Below are 15,152 nucleotides of genomic sequence, written 5' to 3'. Positions count from 1 at the left end.
ATTTTCTGTTTAAGTTTATAAAAATGATTTAAAGATTTCGTTTTAAATTATTTAAGCTATACGGTATTGTAAAAGGATATGTATAGTGTTCATACCTAAGGTAGACCCAAGTCTCCTGTACTTTTTAGTTGGTCCGTTTTATTTTGGTGGGAGTTTGTCTGCCCGCTGGCGACCGTGTCAAGTTGAATGAACATGGACAAGTTTTTGCCACTTTCCAGGGGAGAAAGTTCTCTGTGCTGTATCTCGCATCTGAGTCTCGTTTTTCGGCTGCTGTTCCCTCTGCCATGCCCTTATACTCACTCCATTTTATCCTTGGTCCTTTCGCTCTCGTTCCTTTGTGGCGTCTCATTTCAAATACATTAACATTTTGACCTTTCGCAAAAAAGTTCGAGCTGTTGCCGGGGCCGAATTTAATTTCGAGTTGTGTGCAGATTGTGCAAATCACACGCTCTCCAATAGAGCCGTATCCTCCTTATATCAAATGCACTGGAAAAAAGATATTTTAAAATATTATACAGTTCGACCGTCGATGTATTTATGAAAAATTATCCAGGATGGCCATGAATTTCAAAATGTTCCTTTGTTTATTTTAATACTGTGAGGATTTCATATGATTACTTATATTCGCTATAGTTTCATTTAATTAGCTTTTGAGTAAATACACTTCGCAGTCCTTTACTTCATAGGAGACTGGCAAAAGTTCACGTGGTAAACAATCTTGTGAAAAGAAGTATTCAAAAAAAATTTTTTTTAGATCTAGACCCTGCGAAACCATAATGTTTCCATAAAAATTACTCATACGACAGGTACGCCAGTCAGAACTTTTTAAAAAAATCACTTCCCCCTCGCAAATCGAAAACTGACTTATGAAATAAAACCAAGTCAGGGCCAGCTATATGAAAATAAGATATTTAATCAGAGCCAACAGTACGTATGAGTTATATGGAGTGTAACCAATTCTCAGACACTAAACGCTAAACACTAAACTAAATTTGTAATTTTTGGGATCTTCATATGACACTTTTTCTCAGTGCAAAAATGGCATTGCATACCTGCAGGCGCAGGATGCTCAGGTAGTCCTAACACACAGGGACACACACACCTGTACGTAGCGTGAACTTTGCTTTCATCAAACTAAAAATTGAATTTACGTAAGCCAAGCGAAAGTCGCAAAAAAAATGAACAGCTGGAAGAAGGGCGAAAAGGCGCTGGTAAAACGTCGAACGTGTCAAGGTCAAGTTGCCATTGTCCCAGCTTTTCCACACTCCCCCTCCCACCACCACCCACTCCAGGAAACCCAGTGAAAGCCCCTGCCTTTTCCACAGCACTCATGTGTTTTGTGCAGTTTGAAGTGCGTCAAGTCGTTAAATTAATTTCAGTGCACTCAAAAACAGGAGCAGCGGAAACTGGAGCACTGCTGGTGCTCATTTTAAACGGATTATGTGTACGGCATTGGTGTGGGTGGCAGGTGGGAGGTGGGAGGAGGCAGGCGGCAGGAGGCAGGTGGGTGGTGGTCTCCTTTGGGGCAGGGATTACTGGCAAGTGGCCGCGCCAACTGGAGTGAAGCTGCGTGAGTGGACAGCAAATGAAAGGCAAACAAGTCGAACGCCATAACATACAACTTTAAGCCAAAGTCAAAGGTTGGGTGGATTTTGCAAAAGGAAACTCTGGGTGGGAAAACTCAAGTGCCATGGCTGATTTCACTTCCAGCTTTTCAGCTGACACTCAAAAGTCGTTGGGCTGGAAAAAAATGGCACAAAGTGGAACACTAAGAGAGTTCGAAACACGTGCGCAATCAATAGGAAAGTATTGGCTGAAATCGTAAAGGAAATAAATAGAATATAACAGCTACAATTTCCTCTTAAACGTAATCAATTATACTTGAATAATTACGTTCTTGTATCATGTGCGAATGTTACATCTAAATAGTTTTAATTTTTTTAATAAGGTAAAAATTAACAAATGACTTTTAAATGTTGATTTGTTTTCTTAAAGATTGGTTGAAAAAAAACATTTTTTTTGGTAGCTCCGGATTTTAATTATATCTTGAGTTGAGTCTAATCAATTTAGGTGATTCATGATTTATTTTAAAACTATAATGTCACCGTTTATTTTGCCGAATAAGTTCATAGTTGGCATTGAGTATATTTAACAACTACTAATCTGTAAGGCGTCTTTTGATATCGTAAAAACTCAAAAAATTGTACGTTAAAGTTTTAAATATATGTTGTGTATATAAAATTAAAAGCTCGGAGATAAAAACAAATATTTCTTTAAAAAATCTAAAAAAAACTTAACAAAACCCTTTTAAAAATGAGTTGACTTCTTGTTTGTTATCTAGGGTTCCAACTCTATTAGGAACTATTATTATTCTTCCTAGAGCGTTTTGGCTGTAATCTAGTGTAATTAAAATTTTCTTTACAATTAAATTAGTGAAATATATGGAACATATTTACATAAAAATATTTGTTTAGGCGATATAATTAAATCAAACAAAATCAACTCTTAATGGTTTAAAAAACTAGCGTCGCTGCAGTACAATATATGAGCATCCTTTCAGTTATTAACAGCGTGCCGGTTAAATGTGTTAAACAGTGTATATAGTTAGTCAAATGTATAATATTTTGTGTAACAAACTTGATAATTTTATCAGAAGTTTTGTACGTTAAGGTTGCGATCGTCAATAATTTTTTACCTCGTCAGCAATAGTTATTTTGTGATAAATATAAGGTCTTAAAATTCAAGGCTTAAGTAACAAACAATTTCCAATGGATATTTGTTTCCACTAACGTGATTCTGCAAAGCATGTACAATGTACATTGTACATCATAAACGGGTACAAACTTTTCCCCATAAATCCGCCCTGAAATTAATGGGCATATTGTTTTTTGACCACGACTTTAAGTGCGGCGATAAGGTTGTCAAGTGCCGACAGTTTTATCAGCCGCCAAAGCAAATGCAATTTTAATGCATGCGAAAATAAAAACGCAGAGCAGCGTGGAAAACCGAAGGATACGTGCCCATAAACCCGAGCACACGCATCTGGGCGTCCATGTATAAATGCATGCAGATGTACGAGTATTTCCCACGGAGGATTGGCTTGGGGCGAGCCATAAATCTGCACGCAAAGTGCTTCCGGCCTGCCAGCCAAAAATGGCTGATGATTCTACTTCCTCCGCTGGGGAGCGCTTTAATACCGCCAAAGTGCCGGCCGCAGGTGTTTACCTGTGGGATGGTGAATGGGCATTCCCCCACCTGAAAGCATTCTGGGGAAAGTGATGCAAATGCAACTTGTGATGCCAGCGCAGCTGCGGCAAAGATTTCCCAGATATTGCTGCAATGTAGCACTTTGTAGCTGTGTCAACTGATAGGCTGGCGTAGTTTTATTTCGCCACTAGCCCTCTCTTTTGGCAAATGATTGCATGAAAACAGAGCTGGTTACTATACACGTTGAAAAAATATTAAACATTTTATCATTTACTCTTTACTTTTCCAAGTATTTTAGACTCTGTAGGTATAGCGCTCATATGTTTTGATTAAATGTGCCAAAAAAATTTTTTAAGAGAGAATCTTCATTCATTTATTATTATCAGCTTGCCGAAGCCTAAGACTCTGATGACGCCATAATTCCCAACCAGTTATAGCACTTTGTACTTATCAATTTTATCCCTGTTTATAACTACACTTTTATTGGGTATTAATCTCAAAGCTATTTATATTTATTTCTTAGCTCCTTCCAATACATCATTTAATTAATAGTTATAAAAATAACTGCTTATACTCTTTGTATAGTACTACTATATACTACTACTATAGTACTACTCTTTCGTGGTTAATACAATAACCAAAGCATAATTCAAGTCAAAAATCTAATTTTATTTTAAAATATAATTTTATAAAATAGATGCTGAAAATGACTTCTTACAAAATAAATTTAATGGCTTATTAAATTATTTTTATATTGATTCATAAAACATTTGATCCCATTATTTAAACCTGATACACATATCGGGCTTAAAAAAGATGAAGAATGTGACTTCTTACAAAGTAAAGATGATTGATATTTACATGTTTTATATTAATTATTTGAAAGTACGAACTTAATATAAGTCATATTATAAAATTGATACCAATTGCTAAGAAATTTCTTTCTGTAAAGTCTCTAGACCTGCCTCCTCCGCCGTCGTTTTGCTGCTGTCTGTTGGCGTCGGCGTTGTCAATTTTTTATTGCCCTTTGGCAGATGTGTTTGACTGCTCGGGAATGGAGGGCAGGATGCTGTGTGTATTGCGCTTTCGGGGTTAGCGGGTCACGTGCCGCACTCGACCTGCTCCTTCGACAGTTGCTGCGACAAAATCAGCGCCGTGGCATCTTCGCCAGCAATTGAATTCAAATGAAGCCGGGCCAAAAAGGCGGTGCCGCCTCCTCCCAGAAGAATAAATGCGATGCCATAAATCAAGCATAAAAATTGACATTAATTTTGCCCACGAGAGAAAGCAGCCAGCGGTAGAGTGCGAGAGGGAGGGGGAATAGCCGGCGAGAGGGAGACGGAGCACTGCTTACGTGTGGGGCTTTTCCGAATTCAATTCGCTGGCGAAATCGAGGGAACCCAAAGCTCTGCGCATCGATCACGCTTGGAATATTCAAGTGACAATCGACCGAGAGGAGCTCATCTGCTCATCACCCCCTATAAAATTTTCCCATTTCCCGTTTTTCCCCCACCTAATCAAATCTCGGGCAGGGAAATCGAAAAAGTTGTCCATTTAATGCGATTTGTTTGCGCATTAGTTTGCGGTTTATTTTGTGAATTACTCTGCGATTTGATGAAAAATTTGCATTTGGCAATGGGCAATTAAAGTTCACCGTCATCGGTGCTTATAACAATGTATGGGTTTTGGAAAAATAACTAACTAATCAAACCGCAGACACAACGACCAAAAGTGCCGACCACAGTTCGGAATTCCAATTGTGCAGTGAAACGAAATAAAAGCGTTTATGGTCTAATAACCAGCATTTTATGCCTAAATTTAGAGTAACCGAAGGGTTTATGTGAGTGCTGTTTTTAAAAGGGGTGCTTTTTGTAGATCCTAGGTACATTAAGCTATCGACTGTTGACAGAAATAACCGAAAACAGGCCAAAATCGATGGTATACTGTTTGTGTGAGTATCTCTTTTGTCACTCTCGGATTTTTATGGCATACTTTTCAGCGAATTGCTTTGTATTTGCCTAGCACCGAAATGTTTACGTGTTTGAGTGCACTCGGTCGGAGTTTATGACTATCTGGGGACAAGATCTGGTTTATTCTTTACTCTGGGACCCCCACACACTTCATTGTCTCGTTTCGTCTGGCAAATGAATGCTATTTCTGTACAAAATCGGAAAATAGCCAGTGTCCACTGAAAGAAACTCCTTTCTTTCCTTTGGCCAAAGGTCAAAAGGTAGATAAACCCGGTTGGAGTGCCACAGAAGAATGTTATCCTTTTAGCTTTGAATGGATAAAGATCTTTTTGTGCCGCTCTCTGCGTTAATAAAGGTAAATGAAATGACGACTGTAATTCTGATGAAAGCAAAGTCTGGCAAACATATGCACGATTGTATGTATACATACATACAGTGAAAGTTCGATAACTAAAATTATGCAAATTCCAGAACTCACACATTTTTGGCTGACTAAAATAGAAAGTTATGTTAACGCTTACTATAAAATCTATAGATTAGTGATGTTTTTTTTAAATACTTTTTGGGTAGGTTTTCGAATTTAGTAATAGGCACATATCAAGTGGCATAAGAGAATTGGTTATTAAAAAATCTATTAGTATGTATGTATATATAAATAAAGTATATCTTATTAAAATATTTCTAATAAGACGAAATAGAATTATTGGTATGTACATATAAATAACTTATATTAAACTAAAATATTAATTATAAGGTTTTATACAATGTCCTCTAATAAAAACTATATTTGTGATAGATATGGGGAGACATTTTTTGCCTAATTTCTTAATTTAAAAAATGTTTATAACATAACAGATATATTTATTTTCAGAACTTGAATGAGCATTAAAGAAAAAGCTAAAATGCCAGATAGTTTACCCACTTTTGTCAAAGAGAGTTCAAACTCTCTTAAACACGTTTTTTCCATCTGACAGGTTGGGTATTGAGTTAGGGAAGTTCAACTGTGCACATACGTATATGTATACAATCGTATGTGCAGTATACATGTATCTCGACGTGGACAGATAGCAGATGGGTGGAATAGGCCAAAGTTCTCACGCGGCAGGGGAAGTGGGAGTGTGGGAGGGGTATCGGGGGAATCCTCGACAGTCGCGTCGCCACTTGGAATCAACAGTTTACCTGGCCGGGTGCTTCTGCTGTTGGCCCACATCTCTGGTCTGGCTAAATGGCTTAAAACCCGACCGAAACTGACAACAAATACAGCTGATGATGATGATGATGGTGGGGAAGGCAGGTGGCGGCAGGGGGAGGGCCATTTTCCAGACAGAGGCGCATGCACAACGGCAATTACTCATGGAAATAGTTTGGGAATGGAGCAGGGGCGGGGAAAATGGGGGATCATGAGTTACGGTTAGAACTTCCGTTGCTGTGGATACGCCCGCACACAGTTTCCCATCCCAAACGCCCCCTTTTTGGGGCCTTTTGTTTATTTGTTTATTCTGCACTCCGTTTGCTCAAAATCAAAATTCCTGTTGCTGCAGCGGTTGCTTTGTTGTTGATTTTCTAGAGGCCAAAGGGGAGGGGAGTTAGGTAGGAAAATCGGGGGAAATGCTGGCTATCAATGCCAGCGACATCATTTGCATCCAGCTCGCATTCCTCGCTTCTCGTCACTTTTGGACATGCCAGCAATGCGAAACAATGCTGCAAATGTAAACGGAATTCGAATATGGCTCATGCCGATTGCGATGCTTATGCTGCTGTTTCATACTACGTATCCTTGCTGCTCTTGGCATCTCCGAGGCCACAGGACAATCAGCATGCATGATTTAACATTTCCCCAAAACAAACATCCGAAATGCCATAACACACTTTGCGGACTGTTCCATCGCTCAATTTCGCAAGAGTTCTGAAATGAGATGTGTACTTACATATGATTTAAAGGGCATACCAATTATTTTAAGCTAATTTCTAATGTATATTATTGATTAGATTACCTTGATTAATCTAAGATAATGGTATTTTCCCAATATGATCCATTTAATACTTACTAGTAACTTTTATAAATGTTGTTGTATTTCAAATATTAGGTTTAAGTGTATAATGTTAAGTATTTGATGTTCGAAATGATGTTTAATTTTATAATTAGTTGAATTAGATCAAACTGTAGTTGTTTATCTATTTTGTACACAGAGAAAATTCTGACGTTCTCATCTGAAAAAATGAAAATATTCTTAAAAATAGAACGACATTTTTAAGTTGAAAATGTTTTTATTTTGCTCGAATTAAGTTGAGTTGTCGGTATTTAGGTACATTGTATGTACAAATAAACTATTAGTTCAGTCCTTAGTGAATACTTATCAAAAAGTTGTTAAATAAACTCAATTTAACTTTTCTCTTCTCACCATTTCGTTCATATATTGATACCAAAATGTACTTACACTGTTTTTAAGAACGAATGTTCTCAATTCAAGAACAATGCTCTCAATTCAAGAACAATGTTCTTGGATACTTCTCTCTGCGTATTTATTTTTTTAAACGTTTTTGAAATTTGATCTGCAGTGCAGATAGTGTTGTTTCACACAGATTTATAGACTTGTATCTGATGGAATGGCTTGAGCTTAAACGGGCAATAGAATATCTCTGCTCAGCCTCTGCCGTCACGCTTACAGCGAGCAAACCTGATGCAGTTGACTTGAACAGAGGACTTCTATTCAGTTTCAAAAAAAGGTGAATGTGAAAGGGGGAATGGTTTGTTCTCCGTCAGAAAGCATATGCAGCTCTACGCTCCTGCTCGGAAAATGTGAATGCAGACGAGGCAGCCGCTGCACATAACTAACTGGGGACTTGAATTCGGTTTTGGGGCATATTTTGCGCCAATTTCCATACAAATCTTCCGCACACAGGAGCACACTCACTCACACTGCCAACTGTCGATCGTAAATGGAAAACAGTTTGCATAGTTCCTACCCAAAAAACGGAACCCACGAAACTCCGTATGAATGGAACCAAACAAAACAAAACAAAGCAAGGCCCACAAGAAAAACAAAGGCCCACACATGCGATAAAGAAAAACAAAAGCCCCAAAAGGTGGCAGCAACAACAACAACTGGCGGGAGCCACAATAAAAACAAACGCCAACTGAGGCTGAGAGCTGGGAGAAAATTAAAAAGTAAACACAAAAATTCACGTGCTTCGCATGCAATAACAGTAGTGGTGCCAAAGAGAGAGTGGGAGAGAGAGGGTGGGAGTGGGTGCGAGGAGGAGTGCGCGTCGCCTGTGCGACTGCGCAGTGAGCGGAGATAGTGGGAGCAAGCGAGAGGAGCATAGTGCGCATGATCGAGGAAGCGAGAGAGAAGGAATGCTATTTGGCTGCATGGGAATTTCTCTCAAACGAAATTTTGTTTACCGTTATGATGACGTATGCTGCTATTGTAGGGGAATTTCAAACATAGGAGAATATTCCAAAATTGTATCACTTGTTTTTCAAATTAAGCGCACAAATTACTAAGGTGTCTAAAAGTATGCAATAATATATGGCTATTGAAAGATGATCGCTGTAATATCTTAAAATAACTAAGTCAATTATGTGATACTTATAGAACTTATCATAATTTTATTTAAGAGTCCTATGGATTTTTAATGATTTACTTAAGTTTGCTTTTTAAGTTTTTACACTAGACACATAACATTTTTTAAGGTGTCTTAAAGTATGCTACAATATATTTTAAAAAGGAAAATTAAAACATTTATTAAGAGTCCTATGGACACTATATTATTTTGCATTTAAAGTTTTTACACAAGCCACATAAAATTTGTAAGGTGTCTTAAAGAATAGTACAACATATTTTGAAAAGGAAAATTCGCCGAATATAATTTTTAAGAGTATACTTTACACACTTTCTTGGGATATCAAATCTCTAAAGATTTATGCGGCTATAGGGGACTCTGCCAGTTCTGATAACCTAAGGATTTACCCCCTCTCTCTTTTTACACCTGCCTGCTGGAGTTTACTTTGCATAGAAATGAGAGTTAAGACCTTCCCTCTCCCTCTTGCACTAACACGCTTATCTTGCAACGTGCGTATTATTTATGCGTAGACATTGTGGCGCCGAAAGGGAGACAGAGAAAGAGAGCCCCATTTCGAGAGACGCATAGAGATGCCAGTGAAAGAGCGCCCTTGCGGGGGAGAGCGCTTTGCATAAAAACGCCAGAGTGGCGCTCGGATCCTTTAGAAGTGTGTGAAGCGTCGTGGAGAGCAGACGTGCGCTGCTGCTCCTGCGAAATACTCGCTCTCGGGCAGCTATATTCTACCAACACACTCACAAGAACACACAAGCAGACACGCACACCTGTAAACCTAGCGCGCGCGCAAATCGCCGAAATTAAAGCAAAGCGAAATGGAAAATGCTTAAATTTCCACGTGAAACGGTGCACAAAATAACCGAGTAACGAAAACAAATCGAAGCAGTGAAATTAAAGTGGCGCTATTGTTTTTTGGGAAAAAATCAATGCCGTTAATCGACGCACACGGATACACATAAACGCACACGTGTGCTTCAAAAGCCAAAACACACCAATACACCAAAAAAAACAACACACACATACGCATACAGAGGGCCTAACAAAGTGAAAGTAACGGAATTAGCAGCACAATTGTGAGTGAAAGTAGAGTGCACAAGAAAAGAAGAAGAGGGGAGAAGGAAACGGCTAAGATTTGAAAATGCAAAGCATACTTTGCGGCGTTGGCGCTAAATTCTTATGGTTTTTTTGGAATAATTTTCCTTAACTTCCCTTAACCCTTCTTCTTCTTTTAACGAATGTTTTTGTGTGCCTTACTCGGTCATAGTTGAGACAACAACAAAAAAAATAAACCAAAAAAGAGGGCTATAAAATATATATATATATATGTAAAAGACAGGCAACAAAAACAAGCGGCAACAGCAGCCGCCAACGCAGAAGCTACCTGAGCAAGATAAACACGCAAAACAAAGCGAACTGGGTCAGTAAGCGAAAAGGAGGAGTGGCAGAGGGGAGGAGAGGAGGAGGAAGGGCCAGAAGGGCCAGAAGGAGCAGCAAAAGTGGCCAGAATGTTGCATGTGTTGCAGCCAAATGTGTAGCATACTTAATGGAGCAAAGGGTAAGTCACTCAACACACGGAATATCCTTGGATTCCGATATGCCACGCATATTTAACCTTGAAAACAGCTTTAACCCATAACGAGGGGGGTTCACCGAAAACGGGGGAGATGCAAAACTAGGGGGAAGGGGGTTTCGACCCGCTCAAGGATATGCGCTGCGAGTCGAAAAGTAAATGTCGGAATGCCGAAAGGAGCAATAACAAAGGAACAGCAGCAGCAGAAGCAACAGCAACAAGAAGCGGGAAATGGAATAACAGTAAAATAAAATATCCTTGTGAATCCTGCGCTTGCAGGCGTCATTCCCCCCAGCTCCCGGCCCTTTTCGCCCCCCCCCCCCCCCCCCCCAAAACTTCCTAATGTTCATCCACACCCACGCAAAAGCATTTTCGTTTTGGCTGCACAGAGAAAAATGTTAGAACACCTTTATAATATTTGATAAATAGCAAGATTAACTCAATAAAATACATTTAAGCTGCAACATTTTGCTAATAAACCCAGAGTAAAAAGATCTTTGTAGATTATTTTTAGTATGCTCTGAACATCACCATCTGAAGAATTCGCGGATCGGGTTTGGTTATTCCTTGAATTAGGGTGCCCAACGTGTAATATAAAATGCTGAATTCTTCAGAAGAGAATGGTTTTACAACACATTACCTTTAAAAACCGCGAATTCTTCAGAAAATAATAATAATTTATTAAGACAACGCACACCGGAAACGGATGGTAAGTTCGACTTTTTTATCAATAGTTAAAATCACACATTAAAAAGGGACTTGCATTACAATTTAGGAGAAAAAAAATAACTCAGAACAAAGTTTGTTTTTTAAAGTCTTATACAATAACAACGTACCGAAACAAACGAAAATTTATAGGGTTAAAATCCGTATCAGTATATGATATGATTCACAATTTTTTTGAATGGTATTTTTCCTCTGTGCATTGCCTGCGTCGAAAGTCCTTCTGCGTTTGTGTGCTTGTGTGCCCCTGATGTGGGTCATAAATGTTACTCCATTTTTATGGCCAACTTGCACACGACGATGGCGCCGAGGCAGAGCAGAGCAAAAAGCGAGAGGCGAAATGAAAGAGCTGCCAGCATAAGCAAATGGCAAGGATATGGCGGGAATAAACCAGAATAGACCAAAGCGAGAGAAAAGGCCAGGAAAAGGGACATTAAATGGCCAGCGACGGCGGCGAGGGCAGCTTCAAATATTAAGCCAAACAAATACGTATAAATATTCATTAGGGTCCCCATTCAGATTTCGCTCTTTTTGGTCCCGCAGTCCTTGCCAAATTTACCAAGAATTGGAATTAATGTTATTAGGCGGCATTAAGCTTTCGCTGGGAATAAAATTCGGAAAGGAAAATTCGATCTTCGACCTTTTAATGCCGCGGAAAAAGGACCAACTTCGATGGGATTTGCTGGCCAATAATGCAATTGCGTGTCCTTGTTGCAGCTGCAATGACAAGTTGCAATGCTCGCTGCACTTGTAATTGCAGTTCTAGTCGCTGCCGCTGCTGCTCGAGTGGCAATTAGCAGGGTGTCTCGGCGACATTTGCAGCGGTCGCCGGTTTACATAATGGTCGTCATGTCAGCCTTTATGGCCCGCAACTGTTCCATTTGCGGTAGGCATCGCGTGACCTTGAGTGGGTGGGAGTGGGGCACGGTGGGCACGGTCGGTACGGTGGGCATGGTGGGCTCGGTGGGCGGCATGCAAATCCATTGAAAGCGCACGGCTGCAGTTCAAGGCTATTTTTACGTTACGCAAGCGACTGCAAACACAGATACAGACTCACACGAACATCCAGTATGTATCTGTATCTGTGTGTGTGTGTTTGCGTATCCTTGAGCGTCAATTGGGCGCCAGTCATGTTGCATGTTGCGTTGTCGCTGTCGCGTTGACATTTTCCCCTGTTTTCCATACCTATACCTCCTATATTCATACAATATATATGAGTGCTATATATTTTATAAGTTTTAGCTGGCTTATGCAATCGCTGGCAACCCTTTCACTTTTCGGCTTCGCTTGCTTCTCTTTGTTTTGTCTAATTATCTGAGCTTAGGTTATGCAACCGCAGCTAAAGATAAAATATTATTTTATTGGTAGGTTCAAAAAGGATATGCAATCATTATTGACAGTTGGAAGTTTGAGGGGCTCAAATGACATTCTGTGGTATGCCTCGAGAAATCTTTAAATTGTTGAAAGTTAAACGAAAGGCAATACGACAAATAAACACACAGAGAAAATTCTGACGTTCTCATCTGAGTTGAAAATGTTCTTTAAAATAGAACGAAATTTTTTGCTCGGATCTAGTTGAATTGGCGGTATTTATGTACATTGTATATTTTAACAAATAAACTATTAGTTCAGTCCGTAGTGTATAGTTAAAAGTTGTTAAATAAACTCAATTTAACTTTTCTCCTTTCACCATTTCGTTTTAATATTTAGAGCATTGATACCAAAATGTACGTACACGGTTCTTAAGAACGAATGTTCTCAATTCAAGAACAAGGTTCTTGGATATTTCTCTCTGGAATATCTGTTCTAAACATGCGCGGATTCACAGGGGGTGGTGGGGTAAATGGGGGAAATATCCCCCCTCTCGGGTTAAAAATAAAAAGAACTGTTTAATGTATTTTATTCATAATTTTAAGGTTTTACTCAACGAATCAAATTAATTTAGTTCCTTTTATAACAATTTGTAGCAATATATTATCATGCTGGCTCCAACTTAAAGTTCCGATTCTACTTAAATTAGTTTTAAATAAAAAGGAAATACAAAATGCAGCTAGTCACAGAAATGTCTGCATTTTAAAATACCAACCTGTGAATGCCGTTTCTCAGCGGGTCTCCGCTGTCTGCCAAACGTATCCCGCTGACTTCAATATGTTGTTTGGGGTTATACCATATATGCTTCTATGTAAGACCCACTCTCTGTTCACTTCCACCCCACGAAGCTTTCTCTTGCCTTTGCCCCAATGTCATTGCATATTTGACAAGGTTTGTTTAATCGAAACGCGGATGACTACAAGTGTATATTCGTATATATTTAATATTATGAGGGGTTGGAAATGGGTCTGGGGAATGGGGCTCGGCATGTGTGCGTGTAAACCTCCGACAGTCACTGGCCCTGAAATATGACATAAGTGCAGGAACTGGCTGTTACCCCATATAGCCCGAATCGCAATGGATCGCCATTGAAGACGCGCCCACAAACTAATCAGCTAACCGAATGACAGGGCCTAGATATCTCATTATTCCAACAACCATCTGTCTAGCCGCAGTTTGGTGCTCTATATTCTTGTATATAGCCTCTCATTAGGAGCGGTCTGGAGTTGAAGTAGCACTTAGCATTTGCTGCACGAAGGCTAAAAGGGATCGGGTCCCGCGGGCTTGTTAATTTCATTAAAAAGTTGTGCATCGAAAAACTTGCTAATTGACGCCACCAGCAAGTCAAACATAAAAAGGGAAAAAACCTCGTTACGAAAATGTATTTAGTAGGTCAGAGCATACAAACTAGGTAGTTATTAGTTGTTTGCCCTACAGATATTTACCAAAACTATCACTTTTATAAATAAAGCCACTTGAATAGAGCAATTTACAATGCACAGAGTCGGCCAAAATTACTCAACAAATAGAGGCATTTATCAATACTTAATGCGAATGGCACGCAACTTTCAATTGCCCGGGACTTTGTTAATATTTCAGCGGGAGTTAAGGTCAGGAATTGAAGTTGAATGTAATTTGCGACTTGACCTGTGATTACCGCGGCTATAAATGCACATCAACGGAACTGGGCAAACTGCACAAATGCCGCAATATAAACTTGGCCACGAAACAAATCGCGGAAAGAAAACAGGACGACGAGGCAACTAAAAACAATTTGCCGTAATCAAAACGAAATCAGCAAAGCGCAAGCCGCAGCGTCGCAGCGGAAAGTGGAGCAGCTTTGGCCGGAAAAGCCTGGGAAAACTCCAGAGGAAAATCGAGACTTTGATGCCCTGCAAAGGAAGTTGAATTTGCTAAAATCATCATTGAAATTGTATATTTTACAATGAGGTTAGATTTATTAGTGAAACTGTCACGAAAATTGTAAATAAATTATGTAAACGGATGTAGATAAGAGGATATAAATTAAAATTCTTTAATTGGAAATGGAAATTCAGGGTTGGAAAATTAAAAATAAAAAATTACATTTAAACCTTTTTTTACCTGAGAAAATATTACAAACATTTGAAAACATTTTGGGTGATTAGAAGTATACAACAAAATATTTTCAACGCAGTAGGGTAATTAATTCATTCAGAAAGACAACTATACTTTATTCACTGCATACTTTTAGACACCTAAAAATGTGTTTTAGAACCGTAGAGATTTTTGTTCCCTATAATTAGTAGGGGATTTTAAAATAATAATTTATTTTTTGTGTTACGAAACCTGACTAATTCGATAGTTGTCGATTTATAAGCATAGGCGTTGGTAAATGCTATTCTAGGCTTTAGGGTTTTGCAGAAATATCAAGATTCTGGAAAGCATATTGAAAGAAAAAAAGGAATTTCTAATTAAAAATTGTGATACCTTCTTTTCCATTGAGTTGGTTCTTTAAACTTAAGAAGTCGAATATACATACTTGCAATAAAATAGGTTTTAAGATTCATGGCCATGCCATCCGGCTTCCAATTTGTTTATATTAAATTTGGAAAATCCCCATTCAGTTAGAGTAACCATCTGCAGAAATCATGAGAGCGGGTGGCCCTGCTTTCCAGCCAAAAAACAACAGAGTCAACAGAGAGGCCAGGTTCCCGGTTCCTGGCTGCGTCCATTCAGGTACTCTGGCA

The 15,152-nt window shown here is 39.0% G+C and overlaps 1 protein-coding gene across 2 annotated transcripts in view; it reads left to right on the top strand.

Moving 5' to 3' along the window:
* Positions 1-9,422: 9,422 nt before the first annotated feature.
* The window catches only part of LOC119549088 (heparan sulfate glucosamine 3-O-sulfotransferase 5), a 46,398-nt gene continuing 40,668 nt past the window's right edge, over positions 9,423-15,152 (top strand). Inside the window, exons 1-2 of one of the 2 annotated variants that reach the window (XM_037856819.1) lie at positions 9,423-9,832; positions 10,092-10,314. The gene's annotated coding sequence lies outside the window, so the exon portion shown is untranslated. Of the gene's footprint in view, positions 9,833-10,023; positions 10,315-15,152 lie in introns of both variants that reach the window. The other variant, XM_037856818.1, reaches the window with a different exon arrangement.

This window comes from Drosophila subpulchrella, chromosome 2R, assembly GCF_014743375.2.
Source record: "Drosophila subpulchrella strain 33 F10 #4 breed RU33 chromosome 2R, RU_Dsub_v1.1 Primary Assembly, whole genome shotgun sequence".
Taxonomy (NCBI): domain Eukaryota; kingdom Metazoa; phylum Arthropoda; class Insecta; order Diptera; family Drosophilidae; genus Drosophila; species Drosophila subpulchrella.
This window is presented reverse-complemented; position numbering and strand designations above follow the sequence as displayed.